This window comes from Archocentrus centrarchus, chromosome 18, assembly GCF_007364275.1.
Source record: "Archocentrus centrarchus isolate MPI-CPG fArcCen1 chromosome 18, fArcCen1, whole genome shotgun sequence".
Classification (NCBI taxonomy): Eukaryota; Metazoa; Chordata; class Actinopteri; order Cichliformes; family Cichlidae; genus Archocentrus; species Archocentrus centrarchus.
In genome coordinates, this window is record NC_044363.1 from 12,633,969 (window position 1) to 12,657,747 (window position 23,779).

At 41.6% G+C, this 23,779-nt stretch overlaps 1 long non-coding RNA gene across 1 annotated transcript; it reads right to left on the bottom strand.

Moving 5' to 3' along the window:
• Nucleotides 1-868: 868 nt before the first annotated feature.
• Nucleotides 869-23,763, bottom strand: LOC115797504 (uncharacterized). The gene is made up of 3 exons (XR_004021422.1): nucleotides 23,344-23,763; nucleotides 18,662-18,730; nucleotides 869-1,065 (listed from the first exon to the last, which is right to left on the bottom strand). It is a non-coding gene; the product is annotated as an uncharacterized LOC115797504 (long non-coding RNA).
• Nucleotides 23,764-23,779: the final 16 nt, after the last annotated feature.

Here is a 23,779-nt window from a genome sequence, read left to right on the forward strand (position 1 = left end):
TTCTGTCCCAGCAGCACCATCAACTTGTTACACGTGATGTACAGTGATGGAGGGACAGCAGCTGAGCTGTTTTAACTGAAATTATTGCAGTTTTTGTTTTTTCTTACTGTTTGGACATTGACACTTTGCAAACTGCCTCCAGAACAAGCAAAAATCAGTTTTCTGTGCAGCCTTGAGGGACTCACATCTTCTCGCTTCCCCACTCACTGATGTTGCTGAATTTCAGGATGGATAATAGCAGCTGGGAACTTTATATTGGCACATATACTCTATTGTCACTACTTTTTGATAAACTCTGTCTCAAAATTATTTTCTTAATTTTAAGTGGTGAATAAAGTCAAACCAGACCTGCCCCTTCTAAATGATCTCAGTGTGTAAAGTTGACTTTAAATGTGTAGTAGTAAAGGTAGTACTTTACCATCTCCTGGATGGACTCCTGATAAGAGTGTCCCAGCACGTAATTAGAACTGGGTGGATGTTAAGTGTCCAAACCAAGTTGCTTGTGCCATAGTTATCAAGGCGGTTTAAGGATAAGCGCTCAAACTGCACAGCAGCGTGCAGCCAGTCCCATCAGTTCTGCTGCCAAGTCTGCTTCACACTACTGTGAAGCATGAGTGGTGGCTGTGAGCACTTGGCTCACAGCTCACTGTGGCTGTGAGTCAATACTGTTAATTTAAGGCAGCAGTGGTGGAGCTGCAGCTGGTGGTCTAATAAATCTGTTAAGGACTGTATGTTGTGTTTTTTAAGGCACTTTTCATTCAGGCATCGCAAATACAACAAAATATTTCCAGTCAGCATTAAGGAGAAGAGACCAAATCAAGAACTCTTCAAACACTTTTTATTATGATGTGAATAATTATCACAGCTGCATAAAATACATTTATGAGAAAGACAGAAAATGTAGCAGGCAGTGCAGAGCAGGAAGAGAGCAAAGACATCTATCAGCAGCAGCAGGACCCACATGAAACCGCAGTCCTCCACAAACTCCTACCAGGAGGTGCTGAAGCAGCAGGACGTCCTCACTGCTCTGCAGGTTTGGGTTTATTAAGGAGCAGCTCTCCATCACTGAAACAGATACACAGAAACTGTTTAGGGGATCCACAAATAAGGTTCAGCACAACCTCAAACATACAGCCAGAGTCACAAAGAACCACCTTCAGTAACAAGAAGAACAGAGTCCTGATGTCTACATCAGTCTGAGACTCCACGAACAGACAGAAGACAAGGGTGGTGCTGAAAGTGCTGTTATAACAAAGTCATGAACAAGTGTGTGAAGCTCGGTGGGTCTAGCTTGAACGTGGAGGTCGCAGAGATTCAAACTCAGTAGATGCATCTATGGTGTGAATTTGAACATCTTAGCTGAGATCATTCTCAAGATATGACCAACGTTAAAGTTTCTGTGGAAGAGACGCTGCCGACACCGAGGCTGTGACAATAGCTCGACTTCTCCAATCTCATTGTGCATTCTATTCTATTCTATTCTATTCTATGGCTTGACTTCTTCTTTGAAACAGGCAACCTAAAAAAAAGGAACCTCGACTTTTCCAATTTGAGGGTCAACTTCAGCGCCTACAGCGAGACTCTTCTAACATCATGAAGCAGGTACATGATGCCTGCTTTCCTTTTCAAATTTGATTAAAATGTAAACATCTATGGTTTTATTTGTTATTTATAATCTGTTGGTTCATTAATGTTTTCAAAATGTGGTTATATAAAAAAGACGCCATCTAATTTGTAGAGCGAGGAAATAAATTAACTGTACATTATGAATTTAATTACAACAGTTAAGCACAGGCTCTACTGTGCTCTACTCTACTCTACACTCTCTAATACTCAGAACAACGGCAAAGTCCAGGGAAGTCAGTGAAGATCTAAAATAAAGAATTATAGATTTACACAATTTAGGACGGTCTTTGGAGCCATTTCAAAATAACTGCAAGTTCAAAGATCATCAGTTCAAACAACTGTACACCAGTACAAGTTATCTGGATACAGTGAGGGCAGTGATGATTATGTTGCCACTGTTAGAGTACACTGAATGGATCTGGACTTTGTTGACTTTTGTTTATAGTTTTCTTAGATTTTAAAGAACTAAGTTTTTTTTAAAGAAGTGCATTAAATCATATTTGAAACAGCAAATTTTTGATGGTTACGTGATTTCATTTTTTTATGCCAAGACAAATGGCTCTGCTGCAACAACGATGGCTCTAACTGACAAGCAATTTTATCATCATACAAGTTAATCTGCTTAAAGTGAAATGATTTAGCAACACTTTGATTTAATACTAGCACTATTTTTCTTAAAGAGAGTAAATTAAACTAATAGCTATTTAAGAGTATTCATGGAGAAAGCATATTATATACACAGAGTGCCAGATGTTACAAACTGCTGCCTTTCAAAGATTGTCATATATAAATCTAAAGTGTTTGATGGTTTCCACACTAAAACATCATCAGAGCTTTAACCTTCAAGTGACCGAGCGCATCATTGATCAGCCCAGCTGTATATTTATACAGCACTGTGCAAAAGTCTTGCTTCTAAGGAGCCACACTTTCTCGTAATTTTTTGATGTGGTCTTGAGCAACAGACCTCCAGGCTGTTGGTCTTTAACAGTTTTGCAAAGTGGATCTTTTTTTGTTAAATCACTTTAACGCTGACTCTGAATTGTTTAACCATAAAAAATGAACCTACAGTAACTACAGGATGAACCAGTGTTTTATTTACACAAGATGAAGATTAAAAAAAAATGTAAGTAAAGATAAATCACTTTATTACTGGTGTGGACCCATTTGTTTAGTTAAATCTTTAGAAAATGCCAACCATAAAACAATTTGACAGGCAAAAAAAAAAAAAAGGATTTTTGCACAACAAGGTTCCCAAAGAGCTAGTAGCTGAAAACTTGGCATGGAAAACTTACTGTAAGAGACCAGCCAAGATAACAAAAGCAGAAGTATCAGGCCTAAAAATAACAAAACAAACTCTACAGCACATGAGCAGCATATGAAAGTTATGTCCTGACACAGGAACTGAGAGATGCATCTGGACTGTCTGGAAAGCATCCAATTGGCAACACCTTCATTTTTCAGCATGACAATGATCCTAAATGCACTGCCAATGCAGTAAAAGTATACCTGGACAGGTATGTTGAAGAATAAAGGTGGTCATACCAAATATTCACTTTCCAGCCTGTTACAATTGTAGTTTTTGTCCTAGATTTCTAGTTATGTTTGCATATTTCTGCACCTATTTCCCATTTTCCTAGCAAAATACAAACAACTGAAGGTTGGCCTGAGACGTTTGCACAGTACTGTCTGTATTGTGATAGTTTTAAATTTTAATAAATGCTTCCTGCCATTAATCTGTCAATCTACTTCTCCCACAACTTCTCATAGTTTTTTTTTAAAGGGATTGGCTCATTGGTCTGGTGCGAATAATGGAAAGTTGTGCAAAGTTTACAGACTTTGGTTTTACTGCAATTTCCTCTCCTAATCACTACATAATAAATGAGTGTAGTGAACGAGATTAACAGACAGGAGCAGAAAGATTTACTGCTGCAGAAGCCTCGAGGGAGATATTACAGCCCAGTCAGCATCAGACAGCAGAGAGATGAGGTTTTTGAAACAGGCTACAGTACGACTGTTTACATAACTGCTGAAAGCCTTTTCTACCAGAGCCAAGAGTTCTTCAGTGGGAAATAATGACTCACTTTAAAATTCATTACTGAGCTCCCAGAGGACTGAGGTTTGTTCCTCTTTAGCAAACTGCATCACACAACATATCAGATGGTAAATGGATAAAGGAGTGATATTCACACACAATCACCTAGCACTTTTTATTCCGTGCACTTGAGGCACGGAATAAATATAATACTACATAATTCCTTACTTTTTAAACTTTTGCAGGAGTGATAAAAGAATATACTTTTTTTTAACCTCAAGGAAGTATTCGGTACTAAAGAAATAGAAAACAAGACCACCGCTGACCAGGTGCATGTGTGTGTGTTGGGGGGTCTGAGTATTGATCAGACTAATAAAGCAAAGCGTGGTTATATAAATAAGACGCCATCTAATCTGTAGAGCGAGGAAATAAATTAACTGTACATTATGAATTTAATTACAACAGTTAAGCACAGGCTCTTTGTTTTTGTCACTGTTTGCTTTATCAGACTGAACAATACTCAGAACAACGGCAAAGTCCAGGGAAGTCATATCTTACATTTGCTGCATGGTTGCAGCAGAGCCTGATGGCTCTAACTGACAAGCAATCTGATCATCGTACAAGTTAATCTGCTTAAAGTGAAACGATTTAGCAATACTTTGATTTACTACTAGCACTATTTTTCTTAAACAGAGTAAATTAAGCTAATAGCTATTTAAGAGTCTTCATGGAGAAAGCATATTATATACAGAGTGCCAGATGTTACAAACTGCTGCCTTTCAAAGATCGTCACTGTTTACACTGAGTTGCCATGACTGATCTCAGGAAGTGAGAGGAGGGACCTCAGTCATCCAGCTGCTCTCCATGTTGCCCGTATCATGCAGCAGAAGAAGCAGCTCAGGATCCTCAGTGAACCACCTGCAGCAACAAACACATATAAATCTAAAGTGTTTGATGGTTTCCACACTAAAAACATCATCACAGTAGTATATTTATGCAGCACTGTGCAAAAGTCTTGCTTCCAAGGAGCCACACTTTCTTGTAATTTTTTGACGTGGTCTTAAGCAACAGACTTTCAGGCTGTTGGTCTTTAACAGTTTTGCAAAGTGGATGTTTTTTTGTTAAATCACTTTAACACTGACTTTGAATCATTTAATCATAAAAAATGAACCTAACTAAAGGATAAACCAGTGTTTTATTTACACAAGATGAAGATTAAAAAAAATTTAATTATATGCATACGAAAGTTATCCCCTGTCACAGGACCTGAGAGATGCATCTGTGTCTTTTGAAGTGCTATTATAGTACTCATTCTCAAGCTAAAACTTAACCTCTGACCTTTACCTTTAGGCCAAGGTGACCGAGAACTGAACTCATCCGACGTCACATCATTCTAGAGTTATGGCCCACGTTAGGGTTTTTGTGGAACAGACACAGGTTTACAGACCCATGTACTGCCTGAGAATACAAGCTGCAGGGCAGCAAAGTTCTCTCGTTGCGGTTTCTTTCAAGCTCTTTTGATTTTCCTTCTTTTGATGATCACAGTCCCTTTTTTTTACCCAGTCTAGAAGCTCTCTCTCCTCTGGGTTTATCACTGTACGATGAAGACCTGTTATGTTAGTTAATGTCGCAGATCATCTGAATCTTGTATAAACTCCCTCCACCACACACACACAGACTGCAGACAGATCTCCCCCACACACTATCTAGAAAGCTGGCCGCATGAAAGTTGAGGGGAAGATATGAGTGTGTGTGTTTACATCACCCCGTATACCCACATAACCCTTATTATAACACAGCATGAAACTGCTTAAAGAAATGACAGCAAGCTGCCTCAGACAGTTCAGGCTGTGCTGACTTTCAAGCGTGTTGTAATTGTACAAACTCTGTTATTTCCTTATATACTTCATTTCTGTGCAGGTTTGCACTGACTGCAATAAATCCCTGCACCTATTTCCCATTTTTTCTATTAACATATTAAAAAAAAAAAAAAATGAAGGATGGCTCAAGACCTTTGCATAGCACTGTATAGACACATGGATCAAGGTTCTGAAACACACACATTGTGTAAAATAAATCATTACAACTACATGAATGCCTAGTGGCATTTATGCAGCGCAGTGGGTAGGCGCTCGCCTTGCAGCTGGAAGGTTGCAGGTTTGAGCCCCTGTCCCTGCGCTGCGTTGTGTCCTTGGGCAAGACACTTAAACCACAAGGAGCATGCATGACCACAGATGCACGTATCTGGATGAGTGATCTGGAACCATCATTTCGTTGTGCGCACAATGACAATGACAGTGAGTTGAATCTAATCTAATCTAAATGTGCCATACAAGTGTTCTGTCTCAGAGGTAATGGTGCAGGCACCGAGACACACACACACACACACCCACCTGGGTATATGGACAGAGGTATGCAAACAGGCCAGGCAAGATTAAACATGACACCTAATGTCTACAGCAACAGAGTATCACAGTAAGTGTATTTCAGCCATGATGTGAACAAATAAATAAATCAAATGTCAGTAACTTGTCTTTGCTGACTTAAAGGCATCCTGTCCTTTCACATTTATTGTGCTGTGTCAAAGAGTACACTAAAGATTTACCGCTAAAGTGCCACCTTTTTTTTACAGCACAATTTCCTTCATATTTACTGTATAAATCAAAAGAAATAAACCACACAAGGTCAGAAGTGAGGCCTGGCAGGCTGCCTGAGAAGGCAGAAAACCCCAGACAGGATTTAGACTCAGTACTACAATGCCAGACTGAAATATCACTAAATCAGACACAACACAACCCCTTTTATTGAGGCCTGCCAGCCTGATAAGGGTAGACGAAATCAATACGACACCCACACATTTCTCTTTCTCGTGATGTGCTTTTAATAATCCAGTGTCTAATGTGCAAAGTGCCTTGTTACGACAAATGCTCAGACTGCCATAAAAAAGTGACAATGAATTGAAATTATAGACTCGAGTTCAGGTTTCACAAAGAAAGCCTGTAATGACTCATCTAAACTGTTAATATGACAGTGTCACAGCTTTTTGATGAGAGATTCAGAGTCACACGGAGGGACTCAACCAAATGAGCCAGTAATTAATTAATAATAGTTTTTAGTTATATAAAAGCGGGCAGCACGGTTAGAATACCATCTGGAAGGCCTGGGTTCGATTCCACCTTGGCCCAGGCCTCTCCCTCTCTCTGTGTGGGGTTTGCATGTTCTCCCCATGCTTGCGTGGGTTTCCTCCGGGTACTCCGGTTTCCTCCCCACATTCCAAAGACATGCACTTACTGGGGTTAGGTTAATTGGCTACTCTAAATTGCCCATAGGTGTGAATGAGAGCATGAATGTGAGTGTGAAAGGTTGTTTGTCTCTCTGTGTTGGCCCTGCCACAGGCAGGCGACCTGTTCAGGGTGTACCCTGCCTCTCGCCCTGTGACAGCTGGGATAGGCTCCAGCCCCCCCGCAACCCTGAACAGGATAAGCGGAATGCAGGATGGATGGATGGAGTTATATAAAAGCAAAAGATCAATAAAAGAGGTTGTATTGTGTCTAATTTCATGATATTTAGGAGGTGAACTCTCCTCTAAAATGCTTTTTGTCTAGCATTGTAGCAATGCGTCTCATGTTTTCATCACCAGCTGCACAGGAACAAGGGAAACTGTCTGTCATGCAGAAACCTCAAAGCCACATACGAACCTGACAGTAATCTGATCATATTCCAGGTAACAGGCCGCAAACACAAAGAGAAAATCTGACAAATATGAGATAAGAAACATGAAACAGACCTCTTGGTTTGTGGACTCACTGACAGCCTATCCTGTCATTTCTCAGAAGTTACACAAATATTCATACTTTTTCTTAAATGTTCATTTTTGGCCCTTTTATTTATTTTTTCAGTTCTGCGTCTGTTTTTTTGGTCTTTAAAATCATTTAAACACTTAACTTTTTATTAACTTCCACTACAACACAAATTACACTCAAATTATATGTGGGAAAAACAAAACAGGAGGGATAAAAATAGCAGCCCTTGTTTATGAATGTCGATGTGCTTTGTGAAGGCTTGGTTTGTTAGCACGCTAAGCTAATAATCTTTCTAATCCTGTCTGGTTAAATTAAAACAGTTAACTAATGCTCCAATGCATGCTGCATTATTAGTCACTGCATACGTATACAAGCAGCAAAGACCGCACAACCACTCTGCTGTGGCTGATCAAGGCCTCATTTTGCTGCGCTCTCCTGAGATGAAATTCCCATCAGTCTCTGAATCCTTCCTGTTAGTTTTTATCAGCCAGGTTTGATCCAAGCGAGTGTCAGGGAGGAGGTTAACTTTCTCCTCTCAGAGGACTGCAAGATGGGACACCGAATCTACACCTGATGGACGGCAGCACTCAGCTGGTCGCTATTGGGAATTTTTTATTACTTTGGTATTAGTATTTTCAGTTAGCATTCTTAGTATCGTTTATTGACAATTATCGTGGTCATATACACTGGATTAATGGATTAACCCAACATCACGTTGGGTCATGATTTTCAGTTCTGACAGGGGACATCATTTATAGGGAGAACTTTGACACAAACAGGTATTGATACCATCTGATTGGGACCAATGAGCAGACCGGTCACTCACCATAAAGTGAGCGCAGCTTAAATTATTACTTTAAATAACACAGTGTGATGACGGCGTGTATATATAAATTGTTTGTATTTTCCACTTTGCTGCTCTATCACATCTATAATGCCTCCACATTTCTGCTGTGCACTCTTCAGTCTGACAGTTTCTCGTACAACTAGGTCAAAATGTGTTTTCAGCACTTCAGAGTTGTGGCTCACAGAGACTTTTGCTTAATTTGCAGGGTGGAGATCATAGTTTATTAGTGGCGATTCTCTGGAAGGATGCATTCCTGCCATATGAACAATCACATCATGCTTCCTGCCCTTGAAGAAGGTGGTGGTGACCAAGATTAATAGGCGTGTTCCTGTAAACTGTGGTTGGTTGCAGTCAACATTATGATGCATACAAGTGTCAGAGGGCACACCCTTTATCTTGCTGAGGGCAGCGACAAGAAAAGGATCATCCAGAAGAGCAGGCAGAGCTTCATGAGGTGCATTAAAGGGAGAGCTGTGCTTGCTTGGCTCCTGAATTAAAATATCTACACTTTGAGCTTTTACATACCCCAAAATTAGGGGTATTTGCATGTGCACTAGACAGCATGCTGCCAATCTCTTACTAGGAAGAAGAAGTTGGGTTTAATTCAAAAAGAGGCAGTCAAAGTTTAGTTCAGTATTTTCAGTGATAAACAGTGTTCATTTCTAAAAATGCGAGTGGTCAGCTGTGACTGTGGTTAAACATGTGAAGGGCACAGAGGAAGCAGAGGTTTAGTAAGTGAACTGATTAATTCTGGATATTTTACAATACATTGACCTCAGCAGCAGCACAGAAAGCAGTAGCAATGGCAGATATGTTGTTACTGTAACACACACAACCATGAACATGCCTCGTCTTACCAACCAACACCAATAATGAAAGGGGAAAAAAAAATTAGGGGTGGGACTTTAACGCGTTAATTTTGATTAATTAATTACGGGGAAATTAACGAATTAAAAATTTTAACGCATTTTAATCGCACTTTGCACCGTGGAACGTTTCTCAGTGCACGAGTTCCAGGCATACAGATTATTTCAACACACAATGTCCAAATTCAGGGGCCGCATCGTTCGAAGGACCCGGCCCACGTCGACCGGGTCCTTTGCAGCCCACAGAGACCACAAAGGGAGGAAGTGAGCGGCTAGCCTTCATATCAGCTGCCCTCCCCTCTGCGTAGCTCATGTCACCTAGCAATGTGAGTGCGAAGCACAGCTGTGTAAAAGCAGCTGGTTAAACAGAAAACGAACTTTTTCTCCTTTTTATGGTTTAATTTTAATTCTTTTATTCAAAATAAGCTGTTAAAACAAGCATAACACATTTCAACATCAAGGAATACAGCTGAGTGAAAGATTAATTTCCAGCTATATTTTTTTTTTTTTTTTTTTTAGCCTGTCATGTCTGGTAGATCTTGCAAGCAGAACTGTGATCTGAATGCGTTGTTGTGCCAAACATATTTGCTATTTCAAGATGAGCTCTATAGGTTCTCAATAGGCTCTTCTTGTTGTTGTTTTAACCCTTTATTTTATTTATCTGAGTTATTTTTCCACATACTATGTAACAGCCAGAGCTGACAGGCTGAAGAAGAGGAAAATAAAGAGAAGAAAAAGGGAGAGAGAAAGGGAGCAAAAAAAAAAAAAAAAAAAAAAAGGGGAAAGAGCACAAGTCTATTAATCAGATACTTCATCATTTTAACATATAAAAAAATACTATCAATACTTGCAAAAATAAATTTGTGTGTGAAAAACAAAACTAACAAAGCATGTTACGCACACCAACAATTTTGTTGAGTTGTGATTGAGTGGGCGTTTGTGTCTGTGTCATGTTTGTGTCTGTGTCATGGAACGTACTTACCAATGAGGGCAAAACGCTGCAGCTCCACCCATCAGAAGCCAGAGGCAGGTACGGAAAGCCCCCGGAACCCCAGGCCACCAGCAGCCCACCAAGAGCCAGGAAGACCCCCGGCCACTCAGTCCAAAGACAACCGCACACCTACCCCAGCAGACGGGAGAGGGTGGTCTCAGACGGAGCCCCCCCAGTCGAGGAGCGAGGGCTCCAGGGAACCCAAGGCGATGAGAAGCCAGCCCCCCCCAGCGGCCAGCCCCCTGCACTGGCCGGCGGCAGGGCTCCCGGGCCCACGGCACCCAAGGACCGCCCGACCCTCCACCGAGCCCCCCCCCACGCCGAAGAAGCCAACGCAGCCCCGCACCGCACCCCCAAGGGGGGCAGGCCAGTACCCACGCCAGAACACCCAGCCCCACCCAGGAACCCCGAGGCACCCCCATCCCAGGGGGGCAGGGGGGAGGAGGCAACCAGCAAGGAGTGGCCAGGAGGCAAGGCACAAGGCCCAGACCCAGGTCCAGCCATACATACAAACACACCCAGACACCCGTGTACACATTTATACACAGATACTCATACATGCCCATACATACTTACCCACACACAGATATGCCATACATACACATTCACTCACCCACCCATACTCACGGAGACGGTGACAAATACACAAAGACACACATTCATCCATAGCTACCCACCCTCTGAAGGCGGGGCAAGTGGAAACCACCCCAGGGCCAACAGCGACCCCAGGACGCCACCAGCCCGGTCCCCAAGGAACCACCCGACCCCTACCCCGGGCGAGACGCAAGAAATCGGGGTGTAAGATGACCCATCCACCCCTCCTCCTCCCCAACTTGTAGGTCTATGTGTTAATGTTTGTGAGTGAATGAGGTGTATAGGGTGCAGTTAAAATTGAGGGGACAGTTATGCCACAAGCGCCAACTGTTGGTCGTCAGCGCTTGCCCACACTGCCCCCCCAAAACCCTCCATGTCTAAAGTGCAAATAAAATTTGGAGACAGACAGTGACGAGGATCCGAGTGGGGCCACCTCAGCGGCCCATCTCATCAACCTCTGAGTAACATGCCTGCCCCAAAGGTCCTATGTGTATCAGGGTGTAAGTGTGTATGTGTTGTGAGTTATAATGACTAAAGTGCAATTAAAACGGAGAGGCAAGTGGTGGTGCAGCTCTCCACGTGGCCTCTCCATCCTACATCTGTGAGTGATGTGTATTCTGTGTGTGTGTGTGTGTGTGTTTGTGTATGGGGAGGGGGGGGGGGGGGGGGGGGGGGGGGGGGCATATGACCAGGAAAAATCCTGGAAGAAGAGAGCCAGCTGGCCGCTGGCTCAATAGGCACCCCGACCTCCCACACCCCAGCACAGGGCAGGGGGAGGTGAGCCCGGGGCCGCGGTGACAGCATCCCGGAGCACTGCAGCACCCGAGGTTGGCGCCCTCGCCCCCACCGCAGAGGGCGGCCCGCTCCTCCTAGATGCCCATTCACTCAACAATAGACACAAACAGGCGACAGGACATACTGGCCTGGGCATGGAAATGCAGTGCCCAGTCCCCCCCAACCACCCCACCGCGGCCCCATCCCCCACCCCACCCCCCTGCAATGCAGGCACCCCAGGGCCCCAAAAGCGTAGACCGGACATCCCGACGTCAGGCCAACCCACCCCACCCGGCGGCGCGGCCGGGACAGCAGAGGCCCCCACCGGGAGCCGGCGCGGCCCCAGTGCCGGGGCCCCAGACCCCAGCCCCCAAGCCATACAGGGAAGACCAGCCAACCGACCGAGGGCCGGCACCACCCCCCCAAGCACCCCACCCATACCCCAGGACCGAAGGCAGCACCATCCAAGCCCCCACCACCACCAACCAGGACAGGCACACAGACATCACCAGAAGGTCGCCCCAGGACCCCAGCCTCAGGAGGCTACCAGCTACCCAGGCCCCCGGAGTCCCCCCCCACCCCCCCACAAAGCACATCAGGAGCAGAGCCCGCAGCCCACCACCCCCACTAAGTAATGGAGCTGAGCAGTGGGAACCAAAGAGAGTCAAATTCCTCCAATTTGTTTTTAGAAGAAGCAGACATTCTCTCTAAACTAACATGATCTACTAATAAATTTCTGTACTGAGTAATACATAGTTTATTTTTTGTCTTCCAGTTCATGAGGATCATCTTCTTAGCGATGCACAAGGCAGTAAGAACTATGTGTGATATATTTAACTCCATAATTAATTCACTGACATCACCTAAGATGCATAGTCTGGGGGAAGTTGGGATATGACAGCTAAACCATGTGGATAGATCTTCACAAATCCTCTGCCAAAATCTCTGAACTGGTACACAAGACCACAGAGCGTGTAGATGATTATCCTCTGAATTGCTTGTACAGTGGGTGCATATGTTTGAGTGTGTAAGGCCCATTTGGAACATCCTTTGTCCAGTGTAGTATGTTCTATGGAGAATCTTATATTGTACAAGTTGTATTTGGGGTCTTTTAGTCATTTTGAAGATATTTAAACATATTTCTGTCCATAAATTTTGATCCAGGTTGACAGAAAGATCACGCTCCCATTTTGTAATTGGGAGGGAAACTGAATCATCAGTTTTTATTAATAATTTATATAATTTTGATAACAATTTTGGGGTACAGAGGTTAAGAAATTCTGTTACCCAAGTAGGCATTTCTAGATTCAATTGATTAAGGTTAAATCTTCCCTGTAGGACGGACTTAACTTGTTGATATTCCAGAAATCTACCGTTGCCAATTCTATATTTTGATATAAGTTCTTGGAACGTGATAAAATTTCCATCTTGGATAATATGTTCTAAGTTATTTATACCCTTATCACGCCATAACGGAAAATTCAGCATTTTCTTTTTCTGACAAATATCTGGATTGTTCCAAATGGGTGTTAGTTTACAGGGGATGAGTGAAGACTTAGTTAATTTTAAAAATTCCCACCAGGCTGTCAGAGAGGTATTTATACTAAGGACTTTATAGCAGTTATGATGTTTAATACTGGAACTAATGAAAGGTAAATCTGAGATTTTTATTTTTCCACAAAACGCCTGTTCTAGATCCAGCCATGGGTTGTCTAATGAATTGGATTTGATCCACTTTGAAATATACTGCAATCTACTGCTTAAGAAATAGTAATAAAAGTTTGGTAATTCTAGACCTCCACTGTGTTTTGGCTTTTGTAAAGTTTTTAAGCTTATTCTTGACGGTTTGTTTTTCCATAAAAATTTTGAGATGTTTGAATCTAGTGACTTGAACCAAGGAATAGAAGGTTTATTAGGGATCAATGAAAATAGATAATTAATTTTTGGTAAAACCATCATTTTAATGGCAGCAACTCTCCCCATGAGTGATATAGGTAAACTGTTCCAACGTGTGAGATCATCCTCTATTGTTTTTAATAAGGGGATATGATTTAATCGTACCAAGTCTGAGAGCCTGGCGGAAAAATTTATGCCTAAATATCTAATATTTCCTGACTTTAGTGGGGTCCTAGAGGTTCTCTGGAAATTACAATTCAGAGGCAAAACTGTTGATTTACTCCAATTGATAGAGTAATCAGATATAGATGAGAACTTATCTATCAGTGTGATAGTCTTCAAAAGAGAGCCTTGTGAATTCCCAAGGAAAAGTAATACATCATCAGCATAAAGGCTAAGTTTATGGTCCATATTTTCAGTTTGAATCCCTTTAATATTTGCATTTTGACGGATTGCTGCTGCTAGCGGCTCAATGAAAATTACAAAAAGAGAGGGAGAGAGTGGGCAGCCCTGCCTAGTGCCCCTCTGCAGACTGAAACTTTGTGAAATGAGATCATTTGTCCTAACACGCGCATTCGGAGAGCTGTGTAGTGTTCTGATCCAGTTTATAAAGGATGAACCGAATCCAAATTTTTGCAGAACTGCTAGTAAGAATTTCCAATTTACCCGATCAAATGCCTTCTCTGCATCTAAAGACACGATTGTCGTCTCTAATTTGTTAATAGAACAATAGTCTATTATATTTATCAGTCGACATGTATTATTGGCTGAGTGCCGACCCTTGATAAAGCCTGTTTGATCTGGATGTACAATAAATGGAGTAATACTTTCTAATCTTTTGGCAAGGGCTTTGCAAATTATTTTAAGATCTACATTAATGAGAGAGATTGGCCTGTAGCTGGATGGGAGTGTGGGGTCTTTGCCTGGTTTAAGAAGCAGGCTAATGTTAGCAGAGTTTAAGGTTGGAGATAAGATGTGGTCATTCTGAATCTGAGTTACCATTCTGAAAAAAATGGGAGCTAGCTCAGACCAAAATTCTTTATAAAACTCGGCTGGAAAACCATCTGGGCCTGGGGCTTTATTATTTGGGAGATTTCCAGCTATATTAAGTGAGACATTAATGTTGAATAAAACTATCCAGTTATGATGATTAACTTTAATTTCAGGTGTTTGCTTATCACAGGAGCACTTCGGCCCTTCATTGGTCTGCACAGCAAAAACTACAGAGTTAAAATTTCAGGGTTAAATGTTTCAGAGTTGATTTTAACTCAATAAGTGTTGTTTTAACACTTATAGATTTAAATGGTGCTCAGTGTTCGAGTTCTTTCCCAGAGTTGATTGGGCCAGTGTTGAATTTACTCTGCTGGGAGAAAAATAAGCTCCTCCCGCTTCTTCACAGTCCTCATTTGAGTGCAGTCTGAACACGGCTCCATTTTGTCCGTCTCCTGCTGTTCTACACGGTAAGGGCAACTTCCTAAATCTTTGGTCAAGCACTATTAAATTGATAGAGTGAGTGATGTCACTTTTTCTACTAATTAATACTTTATTGAATGGCAGCTAAATGTGTCAATTTTGCAACAACTTTACACAATGTGCCAGCTAGCAGCCCACGTGTGGGTTGCTTGCTAGCAACTGTTGTACTTACAAGTAACATTGTTGTAATGGTAACACTTAAATAATAATAATAATAATAATAATATCAGACCATATACTCGTAAAAAAATAAAAGTTTTATGTTTTTTGACATTTAAAATCATGATTTTGGCCGTGGGAATGTAAAGGTTCCCGCCTATTAGCCTTCACCGGAACTTCACTGGGACCGCTGAGACATGTCCCTACTGCAGACAAGCATTGTGCAGTAAGGGGAACACTTTACTTATAAGTTGTATTTTGCTTTGTCTAGGTTTATTTCATGCTTCAGTAAAATGTTGATCCAGGTTAACAATGGTGACGTGCACAAGTATGTGAAGTTGGATGAGGTTAAAATTCAGTTTGATTTTCATCAATTCCATTAGAAAGGTTGGTTATTTGTTAAACCTCTGTGTGGGGGGAATGATAGGTATTCTCTTTTTTTTAATTACTTAGTTCTCAACACTTATTTTACAAATCTGTGATGAGTAAAAGGGGTGAGCCATTTTATTTTCAGTTTTGCAATATGTTCTCCAATGCTAATCGTATGATCAACACAAAAACGTAATTAATAAGTTAATGACACAATTTGGCTAATTAGAGCGTTAGGCTCTAAATTTTGCCTTCTTACTTTTCCAGTCATTGAAAGATTTTGCCTGCCACCTGATGCCAAAGTTACACACAAGGATGCAACAGATACTGAAGTTGATGAAGATATATTCAGTGACCTCATTAGACAAGGCAGTGTTGTACTGAAGGTTTTCTGCCATGATGTGAGATACAAAAGCAAATTAAATCAAGCATCATACTGATTTTAAAAAAGGGTGAAACTGATGTTTATTTTCTTCTTCAGATTTCTCTGAATGGTCATCTGCTTCTGAGTACTCCTAGATTTTCTGTTTGTCATTTTGAGAGTTCAATCTTAATGTAATCTTTTTAATGGATAATGAGATAATTAAGATAATTAATAATAAAACTATGGTCATATTCAAACCTAATATAATCACCCAGGCACAGTGACTGGCTGAAAGAGTGCAGCATGTCCTGTATAAAAAGGCCTGTTTCTCATGAGCTATTTTCCCGATGAAGACTGAGTGCCAAAATGTTAACTAGCGCACGAGTCTGTTTGCAGAACGTCAAAGAATAACCCCGCAAAAAGACACATTTTTGTTCTAGCATCACTACTCTAAGTCTAATATACAGATGAGGGAAATTCCAAGAGTCCACATTAACCCATTTCTAACCCATTTGTCACTCACTCGCTAAGAAGTTATTTTGAAGCTACAGCTGAGAACAGCTTATCAGGCATCCCGAGCTTCATTAGGAGCATTAAAGGGAAGTCATGATCATTAACTCAAACAGCAGTGGCAATGACAACTGTCATGGTCCGGGGTCCGTTGGACCCTGTGTGTTTTTGGTTTGGCTTTAATTTATCTGTTGTGTGTTTTTTTCTTTTGTTTTGGGGTTTGATTGTTTGATTTTCTAGTTCCTTGTGTTTCCTAGTGTTCAGTGTCAGGTCTGCATCTCTGTTCCCTTGCGTCACTTACTGTTTTATTTTGATAGTCTCGTGTTCCCTGTGCTTTGTTTACTTTTGCTTCCCCTTTGTCATTAGGTTCATTTGGTTCGCCTGTTGTCCCCTGTTGTTTTCACTTGCCCTAATCCCCTTGTGTGTATTTAAGCCCTCAGTTTTCCTCTGTTCGTTGTTGCGTCATCGTCATTGCTTCCCCCAGTGTTCCCCTCTTAGCTGTGTGTATTCCAGTTTAGTATTTGCATAAAAAAACATTTCAACTGTGTGAACATGCAAACAGGCACAATGTCTGTCAGCACAGAAGAAAGGAACAAAGAGGCCTTCATTCATATTTACACTGAAGTCACTGAATTGCACAGCACCTGATGAATGTCCAAAATGTCTGAATCCTATGTTTTTCTCTATCACAGAGCAGTCAGACTGCACAAAGCATCACCTCCCCACCTGCAGCTACACAGGTGGGAGATTTGGCTTTGATGGTAACTGTGAAATTGGATGCATATGAGTTACTGTTAATGTATCTGTCCAAAATAAAATAAAGATTCATACTGCATTTGAATGTGTGTATAAAGTATGGAAATAACTTTCCTATCAGTATTCCTGCACTGTCATGATAAAAGTGTCATTGCAATCCGCCCGTGACTCATGTGTAATCTCAGCCTTACTCACAAAGTTCCCCAAAGCAAAAAACAGAGAAATCAAGAGTAAAACGATTCAAATTGTTCCACTGTTTCAAATCCAGTAAAATATCTGCTTTCTAAGCCATAAATGAGACCATCTCAGAAAATTCTGAAAATTAAAGTGGTTAATTGATTTTTCTAATTAATGGCTCCAGAGAGGCGAGTGTTAAACAGATTCTTCCAGTTATAAACTGACTGAATGAGAGTTACTACAGAACTAGTGAGCGTGGCACGAAGCATACAACTACATACAACTGTAAATGAATAACATTAAATATATTTGATGGTGCCAGCTAAGTGCTGGTTTAATAATGCATCGCATAATCGCTCCCACTCCTTGCCGGTCTTTGAGCCAGGCAGTAAAACGACTCATTTGTGGTTTGTACTGTTTTGATTGCAGGGTTGTAGTTACACAGTGATGGTATGTTGCCAGTCTGCAGCTGACTGTGTGAAGGCGGCACTTTCTTTTGTCTACAGTAGAATCTGTTTCATTTTCCACTTAACTGAGAGAGTGCACGCATCATGGATCAGCTCACTCATCTGATTCATTTATTACCAGAGCTGCGTTCTGCTGTTGTATTTGATGATTTCAGCAGTTCCTCTGATGCGGTTTTGCACTGAAGTAGGAGTGAAGAGAGGCATCACCTCTCCTCATGAGTGTCAGACCACACAGACACTGAAGTGGGAAGTCCAAAACCGCCACTGAGATCCCCGTTACAGCTGACTGGGGTTTTAGGATTATTGAGACGTCTAACGCATCGGGGGACGTCTAATGCATTTTGCTGCCCTGGGGTGTCATTTACAGCAGCATATTAAGCTGTTTGATTTAACAAATGCCAGAAATAAAAGCTAAATGCACAGATAAAGTAACACACACCTGCTGCCTTAACTGTATACTAACACACAGTATTTACATGATCATATCACAGTGATTCATGCAAATTCTTCAACACTCAATAGTTGATAAACATGAAGCTCCATCTACATACGCAGATCAATATGCAAATATGCAAAGCACTGTGGAGACAACAAAGTCGATTCACCATCTGAGGCAAAAAGACAATATTGAGCTCAACCAGGCTATGAAGGCACGCGAGGACAAATAAGCAGCTCCTTATGTGTAACCAAATGCAAATAAATAACTCGAGTGAGCTTCACTGGAGCGCCGGCTAACTGAACTCCATGTGACAGGAAGAGCAAACAGTGGATGGAAACGAATGATGAAGTAGCGTGTTGGAAAAGATAAAACATCCCAGGTAGCAAATACGTGACAATATTGTACAACTCCTGAAGGATTTTAAGGCTAAGTTACTTTGCACATGAAACCAAAAACTGAAGTTAAAATGAGACAGCATTCAATTTCAGAGGATGGAAAAGCCGGTAAAGATTTCGTACCAGATGTTGAGCTGCAGCCTGCTGGACACCAGGAACTGTTCGAGTGGGTCTCAGAAGATTCCAGCGTACCTGCGTTGATGAAAGAGGTAAAATGTGAAAATCTTTACTAAATATGGCGATTAAATTCAATCTGCCTGAGCGAGAAGGTGCGGAATAATCTCAGTATTAGTAATAACTGTGAAAAGCTGAAGTAAAATTTGGTTTAGCAGACTTAGAGAAGCAGAAGATGTGAGTGGTTTATTAGGGTTCTTCCTCATGTGAAAATATCTCAGTAGGAGTACAGAAATTCACAGACACTCTTACAAATTCTGTTTTTTTTTTGTGTGTGTTTAGTGTTTAGAGCTGAAACATGTAATTGCTCAGTGAATAAGGTCCAAATTGGATATTTTTCATAATCAACTTGTTGAGCAAATTTTCTCCTTTCCTTCCAAGTGAGGACCTCCGTTATTATTTCAATGCAAACTGAATACCTCTGACCTTTTCATTGACCCCTGTCAGACTTGTCTCTCTTCTTTTGGTTGCTAGTTATGCCACTGCATTTGCAGATGATATTTTCACTACTGTTTCTGTCTTCCTGTCAACTTCCTTTCCACGTGCCTTGCCTTGCACCATCACTCATCACCTCCGTCTTGCATTACAGCCTGAGGTGCCAAATACATGTCAAGGAGTCTGTCTGCCAGCTGAAGCCAGTGGAGCAATGAACCGAAGTCTATTTCAATCAACTGGTGGTCTGGCTAACAGCTGGCGGTACATTGTAAAAGTTATGTGGAGGTCCCTGCATGTGAAGGCCAATTTAACCTCATTGTTACAGCTACTTCAGAGCTTAGTGTTTCACTTCGTGATGAAGACACAGCAAACAAAATAAATTAAGTTTATTAAACAACCTTAAGGATAAAATTATACATACAGTGGGTGAACTGCTTACTTTCAAAGATCATTAAAAAAACGACTGAATGTTAACAGTGACGACTGACCTGAGAGAGAGAGAGAGAGAGAGAGAGAGAGAGAGAGAGAGAGAGAGAGAGAGAGAGAGATAGAGAGAGAGAGAGAGAGAGGATGGACCACAATCATCCAGCTGGTTGGCATGTTGAAATTATCAGTGTAAATAATCACTCAAAATGGAGCAGTGAGTCCAGAGGACTTTTATTTGGACCGTGTGATCAGCTGACCTGTGCTGCTGCTGCTGCTGCTCTGAGGTTTATTTCTTTCTGTGGATTTAGCAAACTGCACTATACAACATATCAGCTGGTTGCTCAAAGACAGTCTGACAACCAGGGATCAAAACGTGGGATTGGGATACTATGCAACCTACACAACACACGCGTAGGAGCTGCTCGACCATGGAAACCCCAATCATGAAGCTCCTGGCGCATTTTGTGCTGATCTTAATAGCAGAGGAGGTTTGAAGTTATTGAGTCAGCAGTGTGGAGCCTTTCATGTACCATGTGCCTCAGGACTGTGCAATCCCAACTTTACATTACAGATGATTAAACGTGTTTGCACTGAAAATTATCATCGGATTTATGAAACACGCATACCGACCTATTTTGTTCTCACCACCGTGTGTATGTTAGTGAATCAGAATCAGTGGGAACCAACAGCCTTGAGCAATCTGCATTATCATCTGCATACTGCCCTGACCCCATTTCTCTATAAGGAAACATATTTACCTCCCAGTGAAGCAGAGAAAGTGGTGACGACTTTGTAAGAGAGAAGCCTGCACCTCTAAGGCAAGAAATAAGGAGGAAGTCTGAATGTAGGAAACTGAATAACACTATCTGAGGTCAAAGGAGGAAGCCAGAAGAGGCGCCGCTTTCCCAAGTGTTTCCATTAGAGTTACAACCATTTAAAAATAAATAAATGCATATAAAGTGACACTCAGCCCAAAATGAAGGGAGTGCTGAATATTATTATAATATTACTTCCCCTGAATCACTGACTGTGGCTCAAGCAAAAAAAAGCCTGGAATGAAAACATGTGTGAAAAAGAGTAACAGACTACAAGAACCAGAAGAAAGCAGGTGGAGGACGGGGACCTGTGATCTGTCAGCCCCAGATTAGAAACTCACTGCAATGAAAAAATAAATAAATCCAGATTCTCCAGCATCCGTGGGATACTGCCAAGAAATTATTCTGCAAGTGACGACATCCAGCAATGATAGAAGCTATTTTAATGGAATATAAGAACATTTAAAATGAGATAATGGAATTCAAATGTTAAAGCCTGCAGCTTTCCATTTAGTATTTTGTTTCTCTTTATGGATTTTTTCTTTTACATAATCCTGAGCACTTTGTGGTTTGTGGCATTTTTGGCAAACTAAATAACAACCAAACAACAACAATAAAAATGAATAAATAATAATAATAGTAGGATTCATTTTAACGACTTGTGTTTAAGCTCCTGAGGCATTTGTTCGTAGGCATAATCAGAGGAACTTCTAAATTTGTTCCTAAAGTACAAACATGAACAAACTCAGGTACGAAAATATTGATAAATCACTGATTTGCACGTGAAATGCTCATAAACACAGATCTGTGCATACGCACTGTTAATATAAATGAGGGCCAATAGCTAGGAGGTAGAGCAGGTCACCTACTGATCGGAAGGTCAGCGGTTCAATTCCTGGCTGCTCCAGGCTGCATGCCAAAGTATCCCTGGACAAGATACTGAACCCCAAGTTGCTCTCTGACACAAGCGTTGGAGTGTGAATGTGTGTGATTGTTAGATAATAAAGCACTTATCTTAGTTAATCATTGAAGTGCTTGTGTGAATGGGGTAAATGTTTGTATAAGCGCTTTGAGTGCTCAGACAGAGTAGAAAAGTGCAATAAGAACTAGTCCATTTACCATGTTAGCACCTAGCAGGGATAAAGTCACTGATGTATCCATTAGCTTAAGCCCACAGGCACACCCCTGAGGAAGGTTACTGCTGACTGACAACCGATTTGTAAGCCAGCAGGAAAGCACTGTGTGTGTCTTATTATGTGCTTCAGTGCAGTTACGCTTAGCTGGCTTTCTGCTGTTTACATTTGCATCCCTCCAACTCTCCACGTTCACGCACACTGCCCTGGGCTACTCTCTGTGAAAAGGCAAATTTATGAGCAGTTAATATACTTTCACAGTCAGCTCACTGTTTTCTACTGCTCACGAAAACTGTTCAGTCTGCTTTGATCTCTCTGGGCCTAAATCTCCAAAACCGATCAATATATCTGACAATATAAATGTCAGAGTCTGCTGGCTGAAGCTCAGTGGACTCGTTCAGTGGGTCAGTGACACTAAATCAAAGTAAATCTACAACTGAATGACTTCAAACACTCAATGAGTCACTTCAGTTACACAGATTAGGGTCATTAATTTCCTGTGTAAACACATCAGCACTGATATGAGCCTTGAGGCTGAAAGACAACATAAACCATTAAAATTATACAGACTGGAAAAATCTGAGAGACCAGCGCACGCACGCACGCACGCACGCACGCACGCACACACACACACACACATTCCATTCAGTGAAGTGAAATTTCACTTCAGTTCAAACCTCAACCAGTGGAGTGCGTCCCTGCTGGGACATGAATGAGTCAGAACTGTGACTACTAAAAGGTTTGATTTTATCATGAAATTCTTTATGCACACAAGGCAGTTATGAAAAAATAAATAACTTTCCATTTTCATGATCCAGTTTCAGCCAAGCTTCAGCTGTCAGACAGACAGCCTCACATTAAACTCTAGCATTATTTTAGTATACAGAGGAGTTCATGGTCGACTCAGAGGCTGCGAGGGGTCCGGGTCCTGTGGCTGCAAAATAAGCCAAAATCATCACCCCTCCACCAACTGCTGAACAGCTGGTATGAGGTGTTTGTGCTGATATGCTGTGTTTGGGTTTCACCAAACATCCTTCTGTGCATTATGACCAAAAAGCTCCACTTTGGTCTCATCTGCCAAAAGCACCTTGTTCCAGATGTGGTTTGTTCAGATGCAAACTTCCAAAGCTAAGCTGTGCTGCCACGTTCTTTATATTTTAGAGAAGAGACTTTCTTCTGGCAGTCCTTCCAAACAAACCGTACTTGTTCAGTCTTTTTCTAATCCTACTGTCATGAACTTTAACATTTCACATGCTGAGGCCTGTAGATTGACAACTGTCTGAAATGTTTTCCACTTGTGGAAACTTGCAGTTACTATTGTCACACTTTTGTTTCTATCAATATCATCATCTGATCAATGGTACACACATACACATTATATAAAAATAAATATTATAAACCCAGATTCACATTAGAAGATAGAAACATATCAATCGCTTAAACTGAGAAAAAATACAATTTTAAATAAACATTCATTCATAATTTAATGGCAGCAGCATCTCTCAAAAAAGTTGAGACAGGAGGAGCCCTCCCTGAACACCACAGGATCCACTGTGCACACTAGAAGCCTGAGCTGCTGTCAGCTTCACAGTAGAGCGTGTTTTGATTGCTGACATTATGGACTGTTGTAGAAAAAACCCCAAAGGCCCATTTGAAGCCAAGTTAAAGTCCTGATAAGTGTATGGTTCAGACTGTGTGGGAAAAAAATGGCTTTTAGCTTCCATCATATCACAGTCTATGGCTCTGAAGAGCTGACAGACATGAAGTTAAAACTGGAGTTAAAAAGAGAGAAAATTAGACTGCAGAGGATGAAAAAGCTCACCGTTTTCTCGGTTTTTTCCTGCACATCTTCAGCCTGCTGGACACCAGGAACTGTATTGCATCCACATGACCACGCAAGTGTAGTGCTGTATTTGGATCAGCCAGGAACTTGAGCAGGAGGCAGCATGTCTACGTTCCCTCAGACAGCAGCTGGGTGGAGGCCAGTGCAGTCACGGTTGTTACAGATGTTGGGATCACATCCGGTCTCTAGGAGCCTCCTGGTGAAGGGCAGGTCTCCATCACTGCGGGACGGCAGCAGAGACACACGGGTCTGTGACGAGTTATTGATGAAGACATCGGAGACATTCGAGGAGGTGCAGTGTGCCTGTGTTTATGAGCAAAGAGGAAAAGTGTGACAATCCTAAAAGCTGAATTGCTGATTTACACTATGAGCTCCAATATGATACTTATACTACACAGCTGGCCTATGCTGGTGC